Source organism: Thamnophis sirtalis, unplaced genomic scaffold (genome assembly GCF_051295495.1).
Source record: "Thamnophis sirtalis isolate CommonGarterSnake01/CBP01778 unplaced genomic scaffold, rThaSir2_p1.2 scaffold_5, whole genome shotgun sequence".
Lineage (NCBI taxonomy): Eukaryota > Metazoa > Chordata > Lepidosauria > Squamata > Natricidae > Thamnophis > Thamnophis sirtalis.
This window is the reverse complement of record NW_028261385.1, coordinates 868,179-892,861: the sequence shown is the minus strand read 5'-3', so window position 1 is coordinate 892,861 and position 24,683 is coordinate 868,179.

Here is a 24,683-nt window from a genome sequence, read left to right as displayed (position 1 = left end):
TGTCCGTCTTCCTGTTTTCCTTCCTTTTCTCTTCTTAAATACCTGTTTGATTTATTTCTCCCCTGGCAGATTTTAATTACCAGCCTTCTCCCATTCTTTGGAAAAGCCGCTGCCACCAAGAGATCCATCATCGTAAAAAAAAAAAATCTCACATGCAGGAAGAAAGTAGAATAGATGTTAACCTGCGATGGTGTGTGTCTTTGTGTGTGTCTGTGTGTTTGTGTGGGTCAGGCATGAGTGGGTGGCAAGCTAAAGGTTTGCCGTGTCTGATCGTAGCCCACCCGAGGGGCTCATCTCTGTTTGGTAGCCAAAGGAGCCAGTGTGGTCTGAAAACATTTTGTTGCCCTGTTGCCGTTACGGCTATGCACGCAGTCCTTGCCTTACAACAGTTCATTCAGCGACCGTTGAAAGTTACAAGACCGCTGAGTAAAGTAACTTCATGTGATGGTTTTTTCACTCTTACAAACGTTACTGCACCTCCCTGGTCAAAATTAAAAACGGATCCGTATTTATGATGGTTGCAAAGTCATACGATTCCCTTTTGGTGACCTTCTGACCAGCAAAGTCAAGTGGGGAAGAAGCCAGATTCACTTAATGACCATGCTACTAACTTAACAGCTGCAGCAATTCACTTAACAGCCATGGCAAGCAAGGTCATATAAGACGGGGCTCCGCTTGCTTCACAAACGCCTCGCTTAGCAAGAGATCATTTTGGGCTCAACTTGAGTGATTGCAATTTCAAGGATTGCCTGCCTGCCGAAGGCTGAAGTGGTACCTATTCATCTACTTGCATTGATGGGCTTTCGAACGGAGAAGTGGGCTGGATCTGAGGCCAGGAAATGGGAGCTCACCCCATTATGCAGCGCTTGGGTCTCAAACCTCAAGAAGCCCAGTTTTCAAGAAGAGATTGGACAACCGTTTGGGTGAAATGGTAGGGTCTCCTGCTTGAGAAGAGGGCTGGACTAGAAGACCTCCAATGTCCCTTCCAGCTCTAGTCTGAATTGAATTGCAGAGCAGAGAAAGAAAGAAAGAGGATGAGGGGACTGGGGGCTAAAACATATGAAGAAAAGTTGCAGGAATTGGGTTTGTCTAGTTCAGTGGTGGGTTTCAAAAATTGTTGGAACCTACTCTGTGGGTGTGGCCTCCTTTGTGGGAGTGGCTTGCCACCCATGTGACCGGATATGAAATTATGAATTAGTACTTAGGTCGGTCCAAGTAGCTATTCAGAAACTCTGGCATTGAAGCATGCAAATCTTAAAGCTGTCAAGTTACAAGATCCTTGCCAGTGGTGGGTTTCAAAAAATTGTGGAAGCTCTTCTGTAGGTGTGGCCTGCTTTCCGGGTCCACTGCTGGAACCTCTTCTAACCGGTTTGGTAGATTTGACGAACCGGTTCTACCGAATAGGTGCGAACTGGTAGGAACCCACCTCTGGTCCAGTTTAATGAAAAGAAGGGCTGGGGGAGACAAGAGCCAAGGTGGCGCAGTGGTTAAATGCAGCACTGCAGGCTACTGCTAGATCAGCAGGTCAGCGGTTCAAATCTCACCGGCTCAGGGTTGACTCAGCCTTCCATCCTTCCGAGGTGGGTAAAATGAGGACCCGGATTGTTGTTGGGGGCGATATGCTGACTCTGTAAACCGCTTAGAGAGGCCTGAAAGGCCTATGAAGCGGTATATAAGTCTACTGCTATTGCTATTGCTATGATAGCAGTCTTCCAATATCTGAGGGGCTGCCCCAGAGAAGAGGCACCTATTCCCCAAAGCAGCAGAGGGCAGGACGAGAAGCAATGGGTGGAAACTAATCAAGGGGAGAAGCAACCTAGAACTAAGGAGGAAAACAATCGAGCGACTTCCCTCCAGAAGTTGTGGATGCTCCAACAGTGGAAGTTTTTAAGGCGAAATTGGACAAGCATTTGTCTGGAACGGCATAGGGTCCCCTGCTTGAGCAAGGGGTTGGATTAGATGATCTCCAAGGTCCCTTCTGGCTCTGTTATTCTATGACTCCTTGGCATATATCTCCACTCATTCAGGCCTCAAACTCAGATAGATAATCCGTCACTTTTGGCATCCTGGAGGCCCTGGGATTCCACAGCGGTTTGAACCCCAAATTCTTGCAGGCCATTTTTCTCCTCTTCTGCCTGCTTTCATTTGATCTGACAAGAAGCTCAGCGGGGGAAACCTCTGGACTAGCAGAGACCGAAGAGATGAAAGAGAATCCCACATCTTTTTCTCCTTGCTTTGCTCTCATCCCCCCCCTCCCTCAAACCCCATTTTCTTGGCACGGGAAGAGAAGAGACCACAAACACATTTCTCTTCCCGAAGGCTGATTTTTTAAACAAAAAGATTGGACTGAGACCAAGAATCCTGATCAGCGTCATCTTGAATCTCTCTCTCTCTCTCTCTCCTTGACTCTATTCTGCCTAAGCATCGAGGAACCAAAGGACTCTGTTTCTGCCAAAGATGAAGGGGTGGTCTTGCTTGTCTGTCTTCTGAGGTCTTTCCTGCTTCTTCCTTTGAGGTGCTTTCACTGTCTGGAGCAGGAGAAGCAACAGGCTCCTTCGGCAATTGGCCCTCATCCTTTAAATCAGTGGTCTCCAACCTTGGCAACTTTAAGACCTGTGGACTTCAACTCCCAGAGTTCCTCAGCCAGCTTTGCTGGCTGAGGAACTCTGGGAGTTGAAGTCCACAAGTCTTAAAGTTGCCAAGGTTGGAGACCACTGCTTTAAATGAATCACAGAATGATAGAAGCAGAGAATTATGGAATCAGAGAATCAGAGAATCAGAGAATCAGAGAATCAGAGAATCAGAGAATCAGAGAATCACAAATTTTTAGAATCTGAGCATCACAGACTCATAGAATCACAGAACCATAGAATCATGGAATAGGAGAATCCTAGGCGCTGGAAGAGACCCAGGAGGTCATCTAGTTCAACCCCCTGCTCAAGCTGGAGACCCTACACCAGTGATGGCGAACCTTTTTGTAAAGGCGTGGCAAAATTGTTGTGCCCACACCCACAATTCAATGCGCATGCAAAGGGGGGGGGGGAGAGTTTCCACCCTCCCCAGGCTCCAGTGGCTTTCCTGAAGCCTGGGGAGGGTGAGAACGGTCTCCCCCCGCCCTCTGGAAGGCTGAAAATCAGCTTGCATGCCAGCAAATATGGCTTTGCAATGCCATCTGTGGGATGCCATAGGTTCACCATCACAGCCCTATACTACCCAGGACAAATGATTGTCCAATCTTCTCCCCCCCACAAAAATACCCCTCCAGCAATGGAGCCCCCACAAGTCCAGGAAGCAATCTGCTATCATGTCAGCCTTCTTCCTTCTCTTTCTATACATACATACCAAGTTCCCTAAATTGTTTATTCTGTGGCTCAGCCTCCAGACCCCTGAACATCTTCGTTGCTCTTCTCTGCACCCTTATGAAGCATCTCTTTTTGAATCATGGTGACCATAACTGGACCCATCAACCCAAGTGTGGCTCTACCAGGGCTATTTAAGTAACAAGAAAATAACCAGAAAGCACCAACGAATCTCACAGTTCAACCCTGAGCTACATATATTTTCTATTAAAAACATGTTATTTGCGATGAGATGGGGGGAAAAAAATTAAAGACATTTCCAGAGATGGTAAGTACTTCTCGACAAATTAAGCTTTTACAGTGACAGTTATCTGTGTCATCAGTTAGAGAAATGGAAATAAAAATGAGCTATTGAGTTTGCCAACATACCAGAGAAATGGTTGGCATGTAAATTACAAAAAGAAAAGAAAATGAAATTGAAATTATAAGTGGGAAATACTGTATGAACAGATAGTGTTCCCGTACAAAGGGCATTTATTAATGCTGTTCCATCTGGTAAGAAGGAAGTGATATCTTCTTAGAGAAAATAGATAAGTATCTAAAGAAACCAAATTTAGTGCAAATTACACAGGAGCAGAAACAGATTTATGGATGGACTTATAACAACAAGGGAAGTTATTTGAATAAATAAGAAAAAAGAAACTAGGAAAGACGTCTGGACCAGACGGATTCTCAGGGTCTCGTTACAAAAGTTTACAGGACGCACTTCTACAACCTCTACGGAAAAGGATGAACTAGAGGGAGGAAAAATGCCGGAGATCCAGTGGTTAAGGCACGGGGCCAGAACCTAGAAGGCTCTGAGTTCTAGATCTGCTTGAGGCATGAAAGCCAGCTGGGTAACTCTGGGACAATCACCAGGAGATGGTGAGTTCTAGCCTGCCTTAGGCATGTGAGCACTTTTCCTCCTTCCATCCCTCCCTCTTTCCGTCCATCCATCCATCCATCCATCCATCCATCCATCCATCCATCCATCCATCCATCCATCCATTCATCCTCTCTCTCTCCTCCCTCCCTCTCTTTCTTTTCTAATTTCCTTCCTTCTATCCTTCCTTCCTTCCTCTGTCCCTCCCTTCCCCTTTCTTTCTCTTTTCCTCCCTCCCTTTTCCTTCCATCCTTCCATCCATCCATCCTCTCTCTCTCCTCCCTCTCTCCCTCTCTTTCTTTTCTAATTTCCTTCCTTCCTCTGTCCCGCCCTCCCTTCCCCTTTCTTTCTCTTTTTCTTCCTCCCTTTTCCTTCCTTCCTTCCATCCATCTATGCATCCTCTCTCCCTCTCTCTCCTCCCTCCCTCTCTTTTCTTTCTAATTTCCTTCCTTCCTTCCTCTGTCTCTCCCTCCCTTCCCCTTTCTTTCTCTTTTCCTCCCTTCCTCTTTTCCTCCCCCACTTTTCTTTCCTTCCTTCCTTCCATCCATCCATCCATCCTCCCTCTCTTTCCCTTTCTCCTTTTTTCCCTCCCTTCCTCTTTCCCTCCCTCCCTTTTCCTTCCTCCCATCCATCCATCCATCCATCCATCCATCCATCCATCCGTCCATCCTCTCTCCCCCTTTCTCTTCTATTTTGTATTAATTTTACTCCTGTTTTTCAAACTTCCAATAAAATTATATTTTTGAAAAGCAAACAAAGAAGGTAAAATTTGTAGCAGCACCTCGGAATTAAAGTAATGAATTTAGACCACGCGCTTCGCAGAATTAAAAGAAATACCACTTTGTTCGGGGCATCTCAAACTGATAGATCAGTTGCAAGTTCAGGCAACTTCAAAGGGTTACCTAAATCTGTGGAGAAGACCAATGGAGAATATCCAAGGTGATTCCGTGGATCATCTATTCCTGAAGACAAAATGCCTTGAATATTTATTGCTGGAGGATAAATCATAGATTAACAGGGCTGGAAAGGACCTTGGAGGTGGTCTCATCCAACCCTGTGCTCATCCCAGACAAACTGTTGTCCACTCTTTTCTTGAAGATCTCCAATGTTGGACCAGCTACAACTTCTGAAGACAAACCATCCAATTTCTGAAGGCAGAAAGAACAATGGCAAACATTCTGCATGCGGCAGAAAGAGGGCTGAGGAAATATCTACAGACCCCCTAACATCCTGGATGCAAATGGTTTCAACCTCTTCCATCAAGACAGAACACAGGATAACAGAGTTGGAAGGGACCTTGCAGGTCATCTAGCCCAACCCTTGCCCAAGCAGGAGACCCTGCACCCTTTCTTGAAAGCCTCCAGTGATGAAGCTCCCACAACTTCTGAAGGCAACTTCTGTTCCATGGGTTGATTGCTCTCACTGTCAGGAAATTCCTCCTTGTTTCCAGGTTGAATCTCTCCTTGTTCAGTTTCCATCCATTGATCCTTGTCTGGTGCTTTGGAGAATAGCTTGACCCCCTCATCTCTCTGGCAACCCCTCAAATATTGGAAGGCTGCTCTCCTGTCTCCCCTGGTCCTTCTCTTCCCTAGACCAGCCAAGCCCAGTTCCTGCAACCATTCATCCTATGTTTATTGCATGCCAAAACCACTAGACACAAGGGCAGTCCCCCCCCTCATGCCAACAACGTTAAACCACGTAGTAGGTCTGTATTACCTACTATTCACCTTTCCTATTACCCATTTCCTTTAGCATCTTATGACTGTGTTGTTTGTATCGTAAGATTTGTGTTGGTTGTATGTTAAGAGTATGATCATGATTTCTCACTTGTTGTTTGTGAGAGCCTATGCAAAGGAGACAAATTCCTTGTGTATCCAATAACACTTGGCCAATAAAGAATTCTATCCTAGCCTATCCGACCCTACCCTACCCCAGGCATCTTCTATCCATCATCTAGCTTCTCTTCTCTTGTCCTCCCCTCCCCTCCATTCCATATTTTCTCTTCTTTTCTTTTCTCTTCTCTTCCCCTCCCCTCTCCTCTCCCCTGTCCCTCCCCTGTCCCTCCCCTCCAATTCCATTCCATATTTTCTCTTCTTCTCCTCCCTTCCCTTCCCCTCTCCTCTCCCCTGTCCCTCCCCTGTCCCTCCCCTCCCATTCCATTCCATCCCATTCCATTCCATATGTTCTTCTCTTCTCTTCTCTTCTCTTCTCTTCTCTTCTCTTCTCTTCTCTTCTCTTCTCTTCTCTTCTCTTCTCTTCTCTCCTCTCCTCTCCTCTCCTCTCCTCTCCTCTCTTCACCCCTCCCCTCCCCTCCCATTCCATTCCATATTTTCTCTTTTCTTCTCTTTTCTTCTCTTTTCTTCTCTTTTCTTCTCTTTTCTTCTCTTTTCTTCTCTTTTCTTCTCTTTTCTTCTCTTTTCTTCTCTTCTCTTCTCTTTTCTTCTCTCTTCTCCTCTTTCTTCTCTCCCCTCCTCTTCCATTTCATTCCATTCCATTCCATTCTATCCTATTCTAATTTTCTATCCTATTTTCTTGGCCATTGCATACTCAGGTGCACATTTTGACATCTATTCTGGATGGGTTTTTCACAGCAGTTTTATTGGTCTCTGTGTCTAATTTCCCCTTCTGCGGATGGATCTCCTGGGTTATCCTTTCAGGCGAAGAGAACTTGGGAGGCTGAAGAAATGGATGTCCTTGTGAAATGCGCCTCCTGCCCACCAGCCTTCCTGGCTTCCAAAGTGTTTGGGACGTGATCAAGTTCCCGAGTTTTGATTCCCCTTCTGTGGGGGTTTTTTATTGGCGCATTTGTTTTCTTTGGTTTAATTGCATCCTCCGACCAATATTGGGAAATTGGCTTGAGGCTAACGAGAGTGAAACGGTTTTTATTTGGTTTGGTTGTAAAACTGATGTTTCCAGCATTAACTTGGTGGGGGCTGTAACTATTTATGGAGGGCTATAAATGTGATGGAGGGACTTCACAGCCTTGTTAAGCGTTTCATGTGCCATTGGGGGAACATTTAGCCTAAAAGGGCAAGGAGAAGCCCCAGTGTGTGTAGGTGGGTATGGGCCATCTCCCCACTCCTTAGAATATAATAGAATAACAGACTTGGAAGGGATCTCGGAGGTCTTCTAGTCCAACCCCCTGCTCAGGCAAGAAAACTTACACCACTTCAGACAACTAGTTATCCAATCTCTTCTTAAAAACCTCCAGTGTTGGGGCATTCACAGCTTCTGAAGGCAACTTCTGTTCCACAGTTTCATTGTCCTCACTGTCAGGAAATTTCTCTTTAGTTCTAAGTTGCTTCTCTCCTTGATTAGTTTCCATTCGTTGCTTCTTGTTCTGCCCTCAGGTGCCTTGGAGAATAGCTTGACTCCTTCTTCTTTGTGGCAACCCCTGAGATATTAGAAGACTCCCGTCATGCACACCCTAGTACTTCTTTTCATTAAACTAGACATACCCAGTTCCTGCAACCGTTCTTCGTATGTTTTAGTCTCCAGTCCCCTAATCCTCTTTGTTGCTCTTCTCTTCACTCTTTCTAGAATCCCATCTGGATGCAATATTCCAGATGTGGCCTTACCAAGGCCTTATAAAGTGGAATCAACCCTTCAGGTGATCTTGATTCTCTCCCTCTGTTGATGCAGCCTAGAACTGTGTTGGCTTTTTGGCAGCTGCTGCACACGGCTGGCTCCTATTTAAATGGTTGTCCACTAGGACTCCAAGATCCCTTTCACAGTTACTCCTATTGAGCACAAGGTACCACCTATACTGTACCTGTGCATTTCGTTTTTCCTGCCTAAATGTAGAACTTTACTCTTTCCAGCATTGAATTTCATTTTGTTAGATAGCGCCCAATGTTCAAGTCTTTAAGGGCATAAAGGACGAAGACTTCATTTCCTCCAAGAGCACAAACCCAGGATGGTCAAGAACCAAAAGTAGAAATGCAGATTAGGCGAAACCTGGCTCAAAAACAGGAACTCTGAGAGGGAGCTTGGAGTCCTGGTGATCAGTTGAATATGAGCCAAAAAAGCTAATACGATTCCAGGTTGTATAAAAGCAGTGGCATACAATCAAAATCATGTGATTTTGTATATTAGTAGTACTAATATCATATTAGTACCACTTTATAAATCCTTAATCAGGCGACACTTGGAATATACTGCATGTCAGGCCTGCGGCCCTCTTTTCTTTCGGATCTTTGGCCTGCCACACTTTCTATTATTCTACTCTGCATTTTCTATGGTGGAAAATGAGAGGAAGGGATTGTATGGAGTTAGATGCTATGTAGCCATAACAATATTCTTCTTAGAAAGCCAAGGTCATTATCCTTTGTCTTTGCACCTCTGCACCTGATTGGAATTGGATGGGTGGAAGCTGCCAGCGTGGCAGTGGGAGATGGGACCATGGGATGGACTTGTGGGTGTGGGGGGGGAAAGATCTTGAACTTCCAACTGGGTGGGGAAAACCGGGAAGCTTTCAGATTCGGGTTTTCCCAGATGTGCCAACGTGGCTCTCTTCATCAATTGGAGCTTTGAGGAATCCTTTGCCTCGGACTCTGATTTACTTTTGGATGCTATTTGGGACCCTGACACTGCATCCAGTTTTGGCCACCACATCACAAAAAAGATGTTGAGACTTTGGAAAAAGGGCTGAGAAGAGCAACTAAGATGATCAAAGGCCTGGAAACTAAAGCATATGATAAATGGTTGCAGAATTTGAGTTTGGCCAGTCTAAAAAGAAGGACCAGGGGAGACATGACAGCAGCCTTCCAGTATTTGAGGGACTGCCACAAAGAAGAAGAGGGGACTCATCCTATTCTCTAAAGCCCCCGAAGGCAGGACAAGAAGCAACGGATGGAAACTAATCATGGATAGAAGCAACGTAGAACTAAGGAGAAACTTCCTAACACTGAGGACAATCAACCAGCGGAACAGAAGTTGCCACCAGAAGTTGTGGGTGCTCCATCCCTGGAGGTTTTTAAAAAGGGAGTGGACAGCCACTTGTCTGAAATGGTATAGGATTTGCTGCTTGAGCAGAGGGTTAGACTAGAAGACCTCCAAGGTCCCTTCCAGCTCTATTCTGATTGATGGACTTCCTGTATGGTAGAAAACACCAATTTGATTCTGGAATTTGTGAAAACATGAACAATCTGGCTGGGATGCACTTAGTTTAGAGTGCAGGAAGAAAAATGCTCCAATACGTACACAAATCTCTTGCAAAGAGACAAAAATGCCATGCTGCCCCCCCCCCCCCAATTAATTAAGATGCAAGAGATCCCCCCCCAATAAATTGAGGTGTCACAGGGACTACAGACTTGATCTTAGTCAAAAGACATCTATAGGTTTGCATGAATCTAAACAGGAGTATAGAAGCTTACCAGGAGCCAAAGTCCGAAAGGAGGGCATCAGGACAAAAATAAATTGAATTAATAAAATTAATTGCCTGTGAAATAAGGTACACCTTTTAGAAAATTAATTAATCTCTAGGTTCATATTCCAGCCATTCTGCTTCTCAGGCACGGAGGACCCTTACGCTTGGAAACCCCCCAGTAAGCACACAACCCCCCTGCTCTTGTGAGCAGAAGCAGCTGAAGGTGGAAAAAAGAGGGGAGGCGGCCTCCTGCCTTCAGAAATAACATGTGTCTGTGTGTGTGTGTGTGTGTGTGTGTGTGTGTGAGAGAGAGAGAGAGAGAGAGAGAGAGAGAGAGAGACAGAGAGAGACAGAGAGAGAGAGACAGAGAGACAGAGAGACAGAGAGACAGAGAGACAGAGAGACAGAGAGACAGAGAGAGAAAGAAAGAGAAAGAAGAGGAAGGGAGTGGTAAAGAGGAGAGGCACCCAGAAGGGAGAGAGGAAGAGGCAAATTTGGGGAAGGAAAGAGAAAAAAGTGTAGAGAAAAGAAAAGGAGAAGAAAAGGAAGGAAGGAAGGAAAGAAAGGAGAGGAAAGGAAAAAGTGAATGAAAAGAGGGAAAGAGAAAAAGAGAAAAAATAGAAGAAAAGGAAAGGAAGGAAGGAAGGAAGGAATAGAAAGAAAAGGAAAAGGAAAGGAAAAGAGAAGGGGAGGGGAGGAAAGAAAAGAGGAAGGAGGGAAGGAAGGAAAGGAAAGGAAAGGAGCTGAGCTTACAAAAGGGTTACAAGCCCTCAGACTATTTCTCTGCTCCTTCCAGCCACGCTCAGTTTCCCATTTGCTAATTCTGATTTATACTGTTTGCATTTCGCCTGGATGCTTCATTCTCTCGACTTACATGGGAAGCCTGGTTCTGGAGGAGCTAATTAATTCACTACTACCCAGCCATTATTAAATCCCCCCCCAATAAATCATGTCAAGACTTCAGATGTCACCGCCGGCATTAACCCATTATTTAGCTGGCTTTTGAGATCTGCTCGGTGTCGGTTCTGCCCACCTCCCTCGAGATGCCCAACAGCCGAGCTCCAGGGTCCAGGACCACCAGGGCATCTGTGGCTGGCTTGAACTCCAGGCATTTTTGGGGTAGTCAGCGCGGCAACAGCTGGGAACTCTATTCACCCACCATGGAAGGGGAGAAAATATTGGTTAGGGTTAGATTGGACAACCCTTTGCCCAAGGATGGCATAAAGATTCTTGACCAGTGGTGGGATTCCAAATCTTTTCCTACCAGTTCTGCTCTTTGCACCAGGGGTGAAATCCAGCAGGTTCTGACAGGTTCTGGAGAACTGGTAGCAGAAATTTTGAGTAGTTCGGAGAACTGGAAAATACCACCTCTGGCTGGCTGCAGAGCGGGGAGGGATTAGGGATTTTGCAATATCCTTCCCCCTGGAGTGAAGAAGGAATGGGGATTTTGCAGTATCCTTCCCCTGCATCCTTCCTCTTGGAAGGAATGACCCGGCTTGGCTCCCGCTTTCGATCTGCTGCCCGATGACTGAACGGAGAAGCGAAGAGGCAGGAGAGATGAAGCGGGAGCCAAGCCGGGTCATTCCTTCCAAGAGGCAACTTTCCCATCGAATGACGCGCTGCCCTGGCCTTGAGGAGACCCTCTGCAGTCCCCCTCCTCTGGCCAGGATGCCAGCGAGAGTGTTGGGTGGAAGGAGGGATTCTCATTCTCTCTCTCTTCCCCCCCTCTCTCAAATGGCAAATCCGAGCAGCCGCTGCTGGGAGCCCGTCCCCTGCCTTCTCCCAACCCCCACACCCCTCCTCTCAGCTACTTTCTGCCTTGTGGACCTAGAACTCATTGCTGTCTCCAGGCTGGCTCTCCTCCCCTCTCATCATGGAAGGCGTCTCACAAAAACCACTGCACGGCAGTTGGAAACTGCTGCACGGTGTTTTGTTGGCATGTGCGCACCCGCGCACTTGCGCATCTTAGAGGGAACATTGGCCTGCAATGGCTTTCCCAGGGAGCAGCACCAGAGCAGGTGTGGCAAAGTAAACCAGCATGGCCTGTCATGTCATGGGAGCATCTTGGGTGTATTGCGTGCACGTAGGAGAGGCCAGGGCTCAGGAGGGTTTAAAGGGTGGAGGGAAGTACGGAATTGCAGGCTTAACTTAATTTCACTCCTGTTTTGCATTGTGGGATGGTTAGAAATGCTGTAACAGACTGATAAAGGTTACACTTAACACGAACTACCAGTTCAGCCGTTTTGTTTGTGTTCTTCACCTGAACGGAATGCAGGAAGGACCTGGTTCTTTGCCAAGGAATGGATGCTGGGCCTTCTTAAGCTCCTGAGATGCTTCTACATGGCAGAAAATCACAGATTTGCAACTGATTTATTCGCAAAGGGGAGATTGCTAAAAAAAAACGTCCTATAGCAAATAGGTGGGTTGAAGGTTCAGTTGATGCCTCTGGTTTGGGGACAGTTTTTAATTAAATTAATTAATTCATTAAAATTGAATACAGAGTAAACTTAGGCAGGGGGTTGGACTAGAAGACCTCCAAGGTCCCTTCCAACTCTGCTATTCTATTCTATTCTAAAACCATAGAACATGCACTTGGTTTACTTCTTCTCCTGGTCTTCTCCACTTTCTGGAGTTGGAATGTCTTTATTTATTTAACTTACATCTCGCTGTTATTATTTTTATAAAGAACTCAAGGTTGGGAGTGGAGGTCTTCTAATCCAGCCACCTGACCAGGTCAAGAGTCTTTATACCATCCTGGACAAAAAGTTGTCAAATATCTTCTTGAAAACCTCCAGTGTTGGAGCAAACAGATTGAAACTGATTAACAGAGTTGGAAGGGACCTTATAGGTCATCTAGTCCAAACTCCCACTCAAGCTCAAGGAGATCCTACACCATTTTCTAACAGATGGCAGTCCAGTCTCTTCTTGAAAGCCTCCAGGGATGAAGCTCCCACAATTTCCGAAGGCAACTTCTGTTCCATGGGTTGATTGTTCTCACTGTCAGGAAATCCCTCCTTATTTCTAGGTTGAATCTCTCCTTGGTCAGTTTCCATCCATTCTTCCTTGTCTGGTGCTTTGGAGAATAGCTTGAGCCCCTCCTCTCTGTGGCAGCCCCTCAAATATTGGAAGATGCTCTCATGTCTCCCCTGGTCCTTCTCTTCACTAGACCAGCCATGCCCAGTTCTTGCAACCATTTGTCTTATGTTTTAGCCTCCAGTCCCCTCATCATCCTGTTTGCTCTTCTATGTACTCTTTCCAGAATCTCAACATCTTTTTAATAGTGTGGTGACCAAAACTGGATGCAGGAGTCTAGGTGTGGCCTTACTAGAGCTTTATATAAACACAACTATGGAAGGCGAGCTGTTCCATTGATTAATCGTTTTCCCTGTTGGGAAATTCCTCCTTAGTTCCAGGTTGGATGTCCCTCTGAGGAGCTTCCATCCATCGCTTCTCCTCCTGCCCTCAGGGGCCTTGGAGAATAGCTCTTGGCAAACAGAAGACCCTCCCTCTTCTCTGCGACAGCCCTTCAAGTATTGGAAGAGGCTGTGTTGATTTCCTATTTTTAACTCCATTCCCCCCCCCCCAATGTCTGCCAGAAGCAGTTTCTCTTTGCAACGGATGCAGCGACAGTAAACAGAGGGACAATGCTAACCGTTGGTGTCATGAAAAGAGGCATCAGAAGCGCCAAGTGGCTGGAAACCACCCCAGCTCCCCTCCCCCCCCAGCTCCTTTCCTTATCTCCTGGAACACTCAGAAGCCCTCTGGCCCAGCAGGTGTGCAAAGACAATTAGATTCCTCCCATCCTATACATGCCTCTCTTCTTGTTCTTGACTTTGGAGACTCTCCAGAGCTCTTTGAGCGAGTCCTTCTGAATCGCCTGGCCACAGCAACTCCCGGCTGGGCGTTAAAGGAGACCACCAAGGGGGCTCTATTGATAGCGCAGTTGCTGTTTAAGAGATAAGCCCAGGGGAATTGAAGGAGGAGTTTTGCAAAAGGGCTCTTTGCAAACAAAGACACTTTGGGTATTGCGTGAGACAGATTGATTGATTGATTGGGAGGGAAGGGAGGGAAGGAAGGAAGGAAGAAGAGAAGAAAAAGAAAAAGAAAAGAGGATGCTGTTATTACAGCAATCATCCATGAGTGACTTTCAGTGGCTATCAGTTGCACCATGTGGGAAATAATGATAGACAGACAGAGACAAACATAGATAGATAAATAGATAAATAGATAAATAGATAAATAGATAAATAGATAAATAGATAGATAGATAGATAGATAGATAGATAGATAGATAGATAGATAGATAGATAATGATGGGGATGGGGATGGATAGACACACAGAAAGATGGATATGGAGATGATAGATAGATAGATAGATAGATAGATAGAGACAGACAGACAGACAGACAGACAGACAGACAGATGGACAGATAGAGAGAGAGACAGACAGACAGATAGACGGATAAATGGATAGATATAGATAGATGGATGGATAGATAGATAGATAGATAGATAGATAGATAGATAGATAGATAGATAGATAGATAGAGATAGATTGATGGATGGGTAGATTGAGATAGATGGATAGATGGATAGATGGATAGATGGACAGATAGACAGATAGACAGAGAGATAGATAAATGCATACATACATACATACATACATACATACATACATACATACATACATACATACATATGTGTATGAGGATTTGACAAGATGGTAAAATGTTTGCTGCTGAAATGATATTATTTTGCCTTAGAAGGCAAGCAAAGACATTAATATGGTGGAGGATTTATATATTTGTTTAGAAATGCTGGAAAGGTCTTTGGGCTGCATAGATTGCCAGGTGGGAAGACATCCTATGCAACACTCTGCTCCTGGCCAGAATCCTCTAAACCAGGGTCTCCAACCGGGGCAACTTGAAGTCTTCTAAGCTTTAACTCCCAGGATTCAATCATGGAATTGTAGAATTAGAGGCCTGGAAGGGACCCTGGATATCTTCCGGTCCCATCCTCTACCCAAGGCAGGGAGACCATCCCAGACAAATGGATGTTCAATCTTTTCTTGAAAGCCGCAAGCAATGGAATTCCCACAACAGTCACCACCAAGAACCTCACAGTCCTCCTCCTCCTCTCTGCAAACCTCACACCCTTCTGGCACTGATGATGTTACCTAGTTGGGCCATGAAACATCTGCAAGGAAACCACCAAGCTCAGAGAGCACCAAGGACCCCACAGTTCTCCTCCTCCTCCTCCTCCTCCTCCTCCTCCTCCTCCTCCTCCTTCTCCTCTTCCTCCTCCTCCTCCTCCTCCTCCTCCTCCTCCTCCTCCTCCTTCTCCTCCTCCTCCTTCTCCTCTTCCTCCTCCTCCTCCTCCTCCTTCTCCTCCTCCTCCTTCTCCTCTTCCTCCTCCTCCTCCTCCTCCTCCTCCTCCTCCTTCTCCTCCTCCTCCTCCTCCTCCTCCTTCCCTCTCCTCCTCTCCTTCTCCTCTTCCTCCTCCTCCTCCTCCTCCTCCTCCTTCTCCTCCTCCTCCTCCTCCTCCTCCTTCTCCTCCTCCTCCTCCTCCTCCTCCTCCTCCCTTCTCCTCTTCCTCCTCCTCCTCCTCCTCCTCCTCCTCCTCCTCCTCCTCCTCCTCCTCTCCTCCTCCTCCTCCTCCTCTCCACTACCTCCCCTCCCTTCTAAGCACTGATGATGTTACCTCTGAGCTTGGTGGGTTTTTTGTAGATGTTTCGTGACCCAACTAGGTAACATCATCCGTGCTAGAAGGGAGCGGGGTTTGTTCAGAAATGAACCAGGACTGCAGGTCAACCCTGAGCTACAAATATTCTCCTCTATTGCTCTCTCTCTCTCTCTCTCCTCTCCCCACCTCCCTCCCTCCCCCTCCCCTCCTCTCTCAACCAAGCACTGAAAGGAACCAAGGGCCCCATAATCCTCCGTTCCCTTCTAGGACTCTTGATGTTTCCTAGTTAGGTCATGAAATGTCTGCAAGAAAACCACCAAGCTGAGAGAGCACCAAGGACCTCAATGCCTCCTCCTCCTTCTCCTCCTCTTCCTCTGCAAACTCCATCCTTCTATCACTGATCACGTTCCCTAGTTGGGCCACGAAACTCCTGCAGGGAAGCAGCCAAGAAACCCCCCCAGTTTACCCTGAGCTGCAAATATTCCCCCCCCCCATCAATATAATTTGTGCCTTTAACATTTCCCCCCTTCGATCCGATTACAAATCACAGCTAAATCTGGAAGGGAGCGTTGCTATAGCCCTCCTTTTTTATTTATTTTAAAGGCAGCATTAGACGCTCCGCAGGTGTGGAGACCTGCTATTCTTACCAAGCTCCCCAGGCAGAAAATCAATTCCCCTCTTTTGTGAATTGGTGTTTCTGCTGATGGGGAAGCTCTCCGGCTGACCCAATCCATTCCGGAGAGAAGAGAAGCGAAGGCCTCCTCTCGCCTTTCCCCAGAATTACCAGCCACCCAGAGCGGCAGCGTTTCGGATTCTCACGACGGAGATCAGAAACGCTGAAAAGAGTTACCGCGTTCGGGCAAAAGGAAATTTAATAACAGATTAATCTTCTGCCTCGTTAGCGACAAGCTGATTTGGATCCTTGCTTTCAGGTTGGAAAACTCCGCTCTTCAATTGCAAACACTAATCGTAATATATGACGTTGTCTGCTTTCTCTTCTATTTTTTTTAATTACGGTTTATTAAAAAAAAATCCTTTTGTTTGTAACGCTGGTCTGTGACCGTAATAAAAGATAGATTGATTCGCTGCTCAGTTGCCAGAAGAGGTTTCCCAAGCACGTTTATCATCATAAAAGTGTCCCAATGGTGCATATTTTTCAAGAGCAATATAGCAATAACAGTAGACTTATATACCGCTTCATAGGCCTTTCAGCCCTCTCTAAGCGGTTTACAGAGAGTCAGCATATTGCCCCCAACAATCCGGGTCCTCATTTTACCCACCTCGGAAGGATGGAAGGCTGAGTCAACCCTGAGCCGGTGAGATTTGAACCGCTGAACTGCTGATCTAGCAGTAGCCTGCAGTGCTGCATTTAACCACTGCGCCACCTCGGCTCTGGACTTTCTGATTTTTCTTTGAAGACGTTTCGCTTCTCATCTAAGAAGCTTCTTCAGCCCTGACTGGATGGTGGGGAAGAGAAGGATTTTATACTCCTTGCAGGCAGCTGGTCATTTGCATCCTTTTAGAGGGTCCTTGAGGCCACTTGGAGGTTTATCTCTGTCCTCAGGGTCACCTGAGTGGTGCAAATGTTCCTACAGTCTGCAGGAAGATCATTGTAGATTTTAGAAAGAGCCGGCATGGTCCTACTCCACTCAGTATCAAGGATGCAGCTGTAGAGGTGGTCAGCAGTATGAAGTATCTGGGGGTGCAGACAACCAACAATCTGAACTGGTCTCTCCACCCGTCATCCTTCGTGAAGCCTGCAAACCAGCATCTGCATTTCCTGCCTCGAATGAGGAGAGCACCTCTTTCTTCTTCTGTCCTGCCCCCTCTTTTTACAGAGACACAATCAAGAGCGTTTTAACAAACTGAATCCCTGTTTGGTTTGGTGATTGTAGTGCCTCAGATAGAAAGTCCCTACAGAGAGTGACGAGGACAGTGGAGAATAGTATAGGAAGCTCGCTTCCTGTCATTCAGGGTGCTGCTTACAAGCCTATGGGCCTAGACCTTGAAGCATTATTAGAGACCCCACACACCCACTTCACTGTTTCTGTTGCTCCCCCTGGGAGGGGGTTTTAAAGTATTTTTAGCAGGACTACTAGATTGTGTAACAGCTTCCATCCGGTAAACTTGCAAGATTCGTTCCCCTCGCCATGTACATGTATACTCCTGAACTAGACTGTGTTGTTTCTCTGTGTTGTAATATATATGTGGATATATACCAGGGGTGGGTTTCAACCGGTTCGCGGCGGTCCCCACGAACCGGTTGGTCGGCAAACCTGGAAGTAAGTAACTTCCGGGAACGGCAAAGGGCCCACCCGCCCTCCCGCGCTCCTTACCGGTCTTTGAAGGCTTCTGCGCTTCCACGCAGGCGCATGGCACATACAGCGCCTGCGTGATTCTCCGCGAGCAGCTGGAGCATCGCGCAGGCCCTATGACGCATGCGTGATCTGCGCGCGTGCACAAGGACGCCGCCGGCCCCGTTCCAACTGGTTCAGTTGGAACGGGATAAGCAACCCACCACTGATATATACATAACTTTGCATTTATTTATTTTGTCATGTTTTTGTACTGTATATTGGAAGCGGAGACCCTTTGAGAGCCGAGGTGGCGCACTGGTTAGGGTGCAGTACTGCAGGCCACTTCAGCTGACTGTTATCTGCAGTTCAGCGGTTCAAATCTCACCGGCTCAAGGTTGACTCAGCCTTCCACCCTTCCAAGGTGGGTGAAATGAGGACCCAGATTGTTGTTGGGGGCGATATGCTGACTCTGTAAATCACTTAGAGAGCGCTGAAAGCCCTATGAAGCGGTATATAAGTCTACTGCTATTGCTATTGCTATTGTAGGCAACAAAATTTCACTTTAACATGTGCCGATCAGTGGACATTCAAAATGACAATAAAGTTATTCTAAGTTTAAGTGCCTGAATTTGGATCATGTGACCATGGGAAAGTCATAAGTGCAAGGATTGGTCATAAGTCAATTTTTCCAGTGCCCTTATAAAATTGTTGTAAGTTGACAACTACCGGTATTAAACCTGGTAGATGCTGGTGAAAAATGTGCTCCTTTGCACACTTCACCTAGCGAATGGTACCCAATCCCTCTAACAAGCAGCTCCTTTTTATTCCAAAAATAATGATGAATTTCTTAAATAAAGTCGAAAGCGTTTCCGTGCAGATATTTAATTACTTCCCCCTTCTGTCACATTAAATGCAACATACAGTATTTGGCAGGAAATTTCTGCAGGTGTTCTGCAAATTCTGCTCCGTAAAATAAAGGTTGAGATTGGAGGAAAAAATGAAAGGTATTCCATTTATCTTTTAAATGGAATAAAATTAAATATGGTTAACATCGTCATTTTGCACTCACGGATTTCATTGTTCTCCCCTCCTCTTGCATTCTACAATCTACTATTATGCAAAATCTGGGTGGGGAGGGGCCCAATCCTCCACCAGTCCTCCCCAAAAGCTCTTCCCATTTTAGGAGCCAACGGTCCTCCCTTCCGTCCGAATCGCCTTTGAAAATGGATTTTTCGCGCACCAAAACTGGATGCTGAAATCAATCAGAGCAGACGTCTGTTTTCTCTTCCTCTTGAGCGGTTTTATTTTATTTTATTTTATTTTCAACCGGGTGTCATCCTTGCCAAGATCATTCTTGGGTTTGAAGCTTTTACTGTCAAGTCAGGTTTATTTTCGATATTTTACATTTTGCTTTCTTGACGACGTGCTGTCAAATTGCTTTCAGAGAAGTCGTGTCGGAATTTCTGATTCTCATATGAAGGGAGATGCATTCCGATGATCCGTAGGTAGGTAGGCTGGTAGACTTTTAACCCGGAGGCTTTTAAAATAAGCCAGGAGAAGTTTGGAGTTTGAAGGTCAGCAAGCTTTAAGGCTGCTCTCTGTTTTTATACTAATGGCTTGCCTGGTCAGTATTGGTGGGACAGTTCTTGATGGTTCCTTGATTAGGCTGCTGTTTATTGTTAGCTTCTTTGTTTGAGTTGGTCGTTCCTTGGTTAAAGTATTGTCTGCTCCTTGATGTTGGTTGGTAACTGATGATGTTGCCTAGTAGGGTCATGAAATGTCTTCAAGAAAACCACCAAGTTCAGGGAGCAAAAGGACCCCACGGTTTTCCTCCTCCCCCTCCTCCTCCAATCCCACTCCCTTCAGCATTGATGATGTTCCCTAATTGGGTCATGAAATGTCTACGAGAAAACCATCAAGCTCAGAGAGCACCAAGGACCCCACAGTCCTCTGTCTCCTCCTCCTCCTCCTCCTCCTCCAATCCCCCTCCCTTCCAGCATCGATGATGGGTCATGGAATGTCTACCAGAAAACCATCAGGATGAGAGAGCACCAAGGACCTCATAGTCCTCCATTTCTTTCTCCTTCTCTTCCTCCTTCTCCTCTCCCTTCTGGAACTGATGGTGTTACCTATCTGGGTCATGAAAGAGCGGCAAGAAAACTGTCATGGTCAGACAGTACCAAGGATCCCACGTCTCCATTTCCATCACATGTCTTCATCTTGTCTCCCCTTCCAAAATGAAGTCCCAAATACCAACCCCTTACCCAACACCCTTCATCCCTCTGGTGACAACGATCAAACCAATCACCTGATGGGCCTCATATCCCCTTGGGAAGTCCCCAGGAGCACTGGCCAAACTACATTTTCAGGGCCTTTGGGAAAAGTGTCAAGGTGGGCAGTCTTATCTCTGCAGGGAGGATGTTCCACAGAGAGGGAGCCACCACAGAGAAGGTCCTTCTTCTCGGTCCCACCAGATGGGCTTCTTTAAAAGAGAGGACCCATAATGCCTCCTCTCTGCCTGCTCTGGTGGGTCATGTAGATGGAAAAGGTCCTTCCATTAACCTGGTTCCAAACCATGTAGGCCAGTGGGAGTCAACCTGGTCCCTACCGCCCACTAGTGGGCGTTCCAGCTTTCACGGTGGGCGGTAGAGGGGTTTCCTATAACTCTGCTTTATAAATGTTATAAAGTAAAGTTACTTCCCTACTTTATGAATCACCATTAATGTGGAACCGGTGGGCGGTTAGAAAATTTTACTACTCACGGAGATACAAAAGTGGGTGGTAGGTATAAAAAGGTTGACTACCCCTGATGTAGACTATGGCAAGTTTTCTATCTAGGATTCAGAAGGTCCAAAACAGCTACTAGTTCTCCAAGAGAACCTCACCTTCCATGAACTGATCCAATCTCCTTTTAATACCACCCTACTTGGCTGCCCTTCTGCCATCCATTGGCAGTGAATATCCGTAATTTTAATTATATTGCATTTGCCACTCAGTCTTTTCTACCCCTTTGTGGATTTTATCATTATTTTTTACAGGCACCGTCTCCTTTTCCCCCTGGGGAGATTCATCATCATTTGTTTTTTGATCTGCAACGTTTTCTAGCCAAAGCAATCCCAAAGTCTTGAATAATGCAGGTTTCCTGGCTCTCTCCAGCTGGTGCTTGTTTCGGAATATTTGACTTGGGTATTTTCCCCAAGAAGAACTACGTACAGATAATCTTCGACTTACAACAGTTTGTTTAGCGACCGTTCAAAGTTATAACAGCACTGAAAAAAAAGGGGGGGTTATGTTTTTCACACTTATGTCCATTGCAGTCACATGATCAAAAATCGGATGCTTTGCAACAGACTCATATTTATGACGGTTGCATTGTCCTCCTTTTCTGACTTTCTGACAATGGGGAAGCCAGATTCACTTAACGACGGTGTTACTAACTTAACAGCTGCAGCAATTCAGTTAGTAACGGTGACAGGAATGGTCGCAAAATGGGGCAAAACTCACTTTACAACGGTCTGGATTGGCAATAGACATTTTGGGCTCAGCTGTGGTCGTACGTTGAGGAGTTACCTGTATACACACACCTGCAGGGAAGAAACTTTCTGTGGGTTCCATTCTAAACCCCCCCCACGGGAATAAAATAAGGGGAAGGGAAGTTCAGCCCCCCAACATGCCAGCAGGCAGGAGAGGCCATGGAGATTTGAGCTGGAAGATTGGCAGGGTCAACCAGAGGGTATTTATTTATTGATACTGATTTACACAACCTCCAATCTCGCAGATGCAACCGAGGAGATGAAAGAATAAAGCATCCATTTCCCAGCCGAAGAAACACAAAGGGACCGGGCTCCCTTAGGCGCTTGGCCCCCTGCCTGAGAAATCGGCCTCTCAGGGGTTCGGGAAGGTGAGCAGCCTCAGGGTCAGCCAAAGAAAAGGGGAATGGGTTCTCCAAAGCCCCCGAGGGCAGGAGGAGGAGAAGAAGAAGCAATGGGTGGGAACTAATCAAGGAGAGAAGCAGCCTGGAATTAAGGAGAAACTTCCTATCAGGGAGGACAATCAACCAGGGGAACAGCTGGCCACCAGGAGTTGTGGGGGCTCTCTCACGGGAGGGCTTTGAGAAGAGACCGGACAGCTATTTGCCTGAAGTGATATAATGCCATGATGGCAAACCTATGTTGCCTGGCACATGTAGCATCGCCCGTTCCTCTTCTGGGTTTCTGGGGCACATGCACACGCAGCGATCAGCTGCCCCCCATGCGCGCGGCAATGGCGGAAACAGGAAGTGCAGGCCTTCCGTTTTTCTGGCATGCGCGCCAGCCAGCTGATTGTCGGGTGTCCATGCTCAGCAGTAACTGGAATAGCATGCGCACCAGACACCAGAAGTTCACTTTGCGGCACATGTTTGTCCCCTGGGCAGCTCCTCTTCCTGTGTGTTTGTGCTCCCTTTTTGGCACTGGTGTAATGTCTCCTGCTTGAGCAGGGGGTTGGTCTAGACCAGTGTTTCCCAACCTTGGCAACTTGAAGATGTCTGGACTTCAACTCCCAGAATTCCCCAGCCAGCATTCGCTGGCTGGGGAATTCTGGGAGTTGAAGTCCAGACATCTTCAAGTTGCCAAGGTTGGGAAACACTGGTCTAGAAGACCTCCAAGGTCCCTTCCTTCTCTTCCGTCCCGTTCCGTTTCGGGGTTGAATTGTGGCGTTCTTGGTGCTCTCTGAGCTTGGTTACCTTCTTGCAGACGTTTCATGACCCAACTAGGTAACATCATCAGTGCTAGAAGGGAGCCGGGTTTGTTCAGAAATCAACCAGGACTGCAGGTCAACCCTGAGCTACAAATATTCTCCTCTATTGCTCTCTCTCTCTCCTCTCCCCACCTCCCTCCCTCCCCCTCCCCTCCTCTCTCAACCAAGCACTGAAAGCACCAAGGACCCCATAATCCTCCCCCTCCTCCTCCTTCTCCTCCTCCCCCTTTTCCTTCTAGCATGGATAATGTTACCTAGTTTGGGTAATAAAACCTTTGGAAGAAAATAAGGAACTCCAGTAGTCATCACCCTTTTCCTCCTCCTCCTCCTCCTCCTCCTCCTCCTCCTCCTCTCCCTTCTAGCACTGATGATGTTACCTAGTGCAGAGCCCTAATTCGTACGTTCATTGTTATGCTTTCGAAGTAGATAATGTATTCTGTTCCTTTAAATATTCAAAAGTTTGTGGCTCAGTGCTGTGACCCCGGCATGGAGACAGATGCGGGAACAGCTGTCTTTCCTTCAGGGGGTGAGTGGTGTGAAAAGAGACAGGTTTAATCAAATAACGTTGTTGATTGTACACACTGGCATGATCTGAAAAGAGGGAATCTTACTCATGTAAAAGGAACACAGAAGGCATTCCAATGGTTCAGCCAAAGCGTTCCAGACTTAGGGAGAATCGGTGTTTCTCAGCTTCAGCAAATTTAAGGTGTGGGGACTTCAAACCGGTGGTGGGTTGCAGGCAGTGTGCCCCAGTAGGGGTGTACCGGAGCCTTCCCGGAGCACTGGATACCGTTCCGGTACGCTGCTCTGGAGGGCCCACCGACCCACCCGAGCTCTTCACTGGTCTTCTGGGTCTTTGGCGCTTCTGCGCACTGTGCGTACCGCGCCTGTCCAACACTCCGCTGAGCAGCTAGAGCGTCGCAGAGGCTTGCAGAAGCGGTAAGACGCATCCGTGCGCTGCGCATGTCCATGTGGACGCTGCCAGGCCTATTCCAACCAGTACAGTTGTAACGGGATTCGGAACCCACCACTGCTTCAAACCCAGAATTCCCAACAGCGTGAAGTCCACCCATCTTAAAACATGCTGGCTGGGGAATTCTGGGAATTGAAGTCCACTCATCTTAAAGCTTGCTGGCTGGGAGTTGAAATCCAGACGTGTTAAAGTCACTGAGGTTGAAAAACACCGAGTCCCATTCTACTTTGCCAGGTTTCTTTTATCTTTCTTTCCTTCGTGCAAGAAGCCAAATAAACATAATCTGTAGCCTGCAACACAGCGGGAGGATCTTATTTAGAAGGCAGTGCCAGGGCTCAATTGATTCCCCAAAAGCAGATGTTGGAGATCAAACGAATAAAATTGACAGGATTTACTCTTGGGTCTGCAGGAAAGCAAACCTGTTCCTCTTGCAGGGTTCCTGAGGTTTCCGGTGGCTTTCACCTAATTAAAGCAAAAGTTTCCCTCTCCCCCCCCCCCCAAGTCACTGGTCACATTGTCCAATCCAGCTCCTGGCCGGTTGCTGGGTTACTGGCTGCTCCTCTGGCCAGCCACCTGTGAGAATGTCCTTGGTTCCCAAGGGGAAACTTTATTGCTTTGGCTACAATACCCCATCTACCTTCCCTTCTCCTCCTCCTGCTGTAGCAACCCTGAACCTCCCAGATGGCTTCAGCCGGGTTCACTTCAGGGTTGACAATGTTCTCCAAAGCCCAGAAGGCAGGACGAGAAGCAACGGATGGAAACTAAGCAAAGAGAGAAGCAAACTAGAATTAAGGAGGAAGTTCTGACAATGAGAACAATACAATACAATACAATACAATAGCAGAGTTGGAAGGGACCTTGGAGGTCTTCTAGTCCAACCCCCTGCCTAGGCAGGAAACCCTATACCGTTTCAGACAAATGGCGATCCAACCTCTTCTTAAAGACTTCCAACGTTGCATTCACAACTTCTGGAGGTGAGCTGTTCTACTGATTAATTATTCTCACTGTCAGGAAATTCCTCCTCAATTCTAAGTTGCTTCTCTCCTTGATTAGTTTCCACCCATTGCTTCTTGTTCTACTCCCAGGTGCTTTGGAGAATAGTTTGACTCCCTCTTCTTTGGGGCAGCCCCTGAGATATTGGAAGACTGCTATCCTGTCTCCCATGGTCCTTCTTTTCATTAAACCAGACATACCCAGTTCCTGCAACTGTTCTTCATATATTTTAGTCTCTAGTCCCCTCATCCTCTTTGTTGCTCTTCTCTGCACTCTTTCTGGAGTCTCCATACCAAAACTGAATGCTGTATTCCAAGTGTGGCCTTACCAAGGCCTTATAAAGTGGTATTAACCCTTCACACGTGATCTTGATTCTCTCCCTCTGTTGATGCAGCCTAGAACTGTGTTGGCT